The 3,338-nt window shown below is 38.1% G+C and overlaps 1 protein-coding gene across 8 annotated transcripts in view; it reads right to left on the minus strand.

Annotated features, from left to right (window-relative positions):
- Gpcpd1 (glycerophosphocholine phosphodiesterase 1) overlaps positions 1-3,338 on the minus strand; it is a 73,911-nt gene that overhangs the window by 9,505 nt on the left and 61,068 nt on the right. The window lies entirely within an intron of this gene.

Consider the following 3,338-nt stretch of genomic DNA (forward strand, 5'->3'; position numbering starts at 1 on the left):
ACAAATGAATGTCCATTTTTTATCTGTGTATTCAAAATGGTTAGGATAGATATAGTTATATTCTCTTAATGAATAGAAGGATTTGTTCTAATAGTGTTTGTAAATAGGATATCATGTCCGCATCTTGTACAGCAATTAACCAGTAGGAAGAATGTATGCAATGTGTTAATTATTGAAACCGTCCTACCAATTTGGTTTGAAACTGTCTCAATGCTATTTGTTTCTCAATAAAATTATGGGGAAAAAAAGAAAGAAAATTACTACTATATAACTAGTAGGTAAAAAATGTGGATTAATGTTAATATGGCAAAAGTATGAAGTTAAAACTAAACAAAACTAAGTGACATTGTCTGGAGACAGAAACAAGAATAAAAGTGTTCAAGAGAATAATGTAATAAGTGGTTATGTCAAGAGATGAGGTAATAGAATTTTGTAGAGGCACACAGGGACTTCAAAACTACTGAAAATGTTTAAATACAGACATATGATGAATTCTTTTAAAACATCATTTGGCAGACACAAGTAATTTTTAGTCAAAAAGAAAAAGGCAGGGCTGGCCAAATAGTTTAGCAGATTAAAGTGCCTACTTATACAGATGCAGGGGCCAGGGGTTTGATCCCCGGGCCTGCCATGCCAGCCCTGCCTCCAGGGTTCTCTGAGACAGTGATTGAGACTGACAGTGGTGGCACATGCCTGTAATCCCAGAGCATGGGAGGCTGTAAACAGGGGGATCATTATGAGTCCGATCTTTGTAGAGAGACCCTGTAGACCCTGTATCCCCTGTACTAAATGCATTTTAAAAAAGAAAAAAGGATCAGTTAACTAAGTCTAGCACAATCTCTGATTTAAAAAAAAAAAAAAAAAAAAGCTAGACAGCCACCTAGGACATCCCACTCATGATCATAAATGCAAAACTTTACCAAAAAAATAGAAAATCAAACGAGTTTAATTAAATGTGAAAGCTACTGTGTTTTTGTGCCACTGAAGATAAAAATCATTTTTAATAATCTGAAATACCTACTTTCAGTACATTTCCTAAAGAAATGCCTTCAAAGGCTCTAAATCACTAATCATCCAAAACCATCTACGAAGTATTATCATTTTGAAATACAGAAGTAAAATATCGAAGAAAACAGCTTAAAAAAAAAAAAAACCTGGAGGAGCAACTCCATTAGAACAATAGAAAGCATAGGGTACTATTTTTTTTATTATGAACCTTAAGGAATTATTTGAATTTAAAAATCACATACAAGCAGCTCCTTGATTACATTTAATAAGAAAAATAAATCCCACAAAGCTCTTACCAGTAAAGTCCACCCTAACACAATGTACCCTACTTCTTAGCAGCCCCCAGCAAAGCCCAGTGCCAGGCTCTCATGAAGATTCCAATGTTACAATATCCTGCCCAATTCATGCAAGCCTCTACTTAAAATGCAACTCTCAAAATTCCAACTCAGTTTCTCTCTTTAAATACAGTAAGACAAGAATTTTCCTTGGCTCCTATCCTATTACATAGTATCTTCTTGTTACCATTTTCATCAATATTTGGCTCCAACCAGTGAATGTCCTTGATTTTTTATGTACAGGGTCTCATGATGCAGCTCAAACTCACAGTGATCCTGTTTTCAGCCTCCCCAGAGCTAAGATTATATGTGCGCATCCCACACCCAGTGTCAGTGGCCACCACAGCATGCCAGCAGGCAGGGCCAGCATGGTGGTGCCGGGGATTGAACCTCAGTCCTTGTGCTTGCTTAAGCAGGCGCCTAGTCTGCTGCTGAGCTATCTCACCAGCCCTGAAAGTTTAATTTTCATTTAATTAGTTGAAAATATCTATTAAAAAGGGCCACAGGTTATGCTATTTCATGCAAAAGTAACCAAACACATTTGAGTTATAATTTAAAAATCAGGTTAGTTCATACAAAGCTGTGGAGATAAACAAGCTAAAAAGGCCTTATGAAAAGTGGTTTAAAAAAAGTGGTAAAATATTTCAGCACAGAGTAATATGAACAAAATGGAAGGAAAGTATTTTCACAAGCAGATCTGGTGAGGATTTTATCACTTTCTCTTGATGACATTTTAACCCCACATTTCTTTACATCTGAGCACTTTTCCGTCCCTCAGACATATAATGAAAAACCAAGGGAACTCTATACAAGAAAGAATTCCTGGGCCAGGGATATAGCTCAGTGGCACCAGTGTCTGCCTGGTAAGAGCAATGTCCCAAGTTTGACTCCTACTACAAAAAAAAAAAAAAAAAAAAAAAGGAATTCCTACTACACATCACATATCAATTGTTCTGGCCTCTACCAAAACTGGAAGAGACCTTGCCCTTATGGAGCTGAGGATGTCTATCTACCTAAGGAAGGCGAAAGAATCGGCAAAAAGGTGCCAGGAGAAAAAGCAAAATGAAAGACACTGGGTATATCTATGTTTATGTCAGATGATAATAAATGACACACAGACAAAAAGGCAGGAAGTACACCAGGACCAGAGACTATGCACAGGAGACCTCTCTAGGTGACAGGTCAGACCTTACAGGAATCTTTCTCTGAAGATGGGGGCAAGGTGGAGAAGACAAGGGCAGCAAGGGAAGGTTTGGCAGGTGGTGTAGAGGAAGGAGCCAGATCGTGTAAGGTGCCCTGTCATGATTTTGGCTTTTTCTTCAGATGACAGGAGACTGTTTCTGTTTGAATAGAAAAAGGACCTATTCGGTTTAAAAAGATTCCCTCCACTTGCAGTGTGAGAACAGACAACACAGGGGCAAGGGCAGAGGTAGTGGCCAAGATGCAGCATCTACTGCAGTAGTGTAGGAGTCAGAGCCAACAAGATTTCTCATCTGAGTAAATCTGGCGTACAAAATGATGGTCATGAAAGACACCAAGGATCTGGCCTGAGAAACTGGAACCACTAGAATGTGAGGTCAGGAGAACAGTTTGAGGGGGGAGATAAGCAATATTGAGAAGAATGAAAGTACAGGAAAGCTGCAGACCTAGATGAGGTGACTGAAAAAGCTGGTAGATAGGAAACCAGTCCAGGGAAGACCAGTTACTTACTTTTCCCCACGAGACAACTCATGCATCTATGTCATGGTCTAGACACTTCAACTGAAAACCCAAGTGATTCTGATATACTTGAAAGTTTGAAAAATTACTGACAAATGTCAAGATAAAATCATTTTTAATAATCTGAAATACCTACTTTCAGTACATTTCCTAAAGAAATGCCTTCAAAGGCTAGATCGCGCTAATCATCCAAAACCATCTACGAAGTATTATCATTTTGAAATACAGAAGTAAAATATCGAAGAAAACAGCTTAAAAAAAAAAAAAACCTGGAGG

Source organism: Octodon degus, unplaced genomic scaffold (assembly GCF_000260255.1).
Source record: "Octodon degus isolate 3935 unplaced genomic scaffold, OctDeg1.0 scaffold00060, whole genome shotgun sequence".
Classification (NCBI taxonomy): domain Eukaryota; kingdom Metazoa; phylum Chordata; class Mammalia; order Rodentia; family Octodontidae; genus Octodon; species Octodon degus.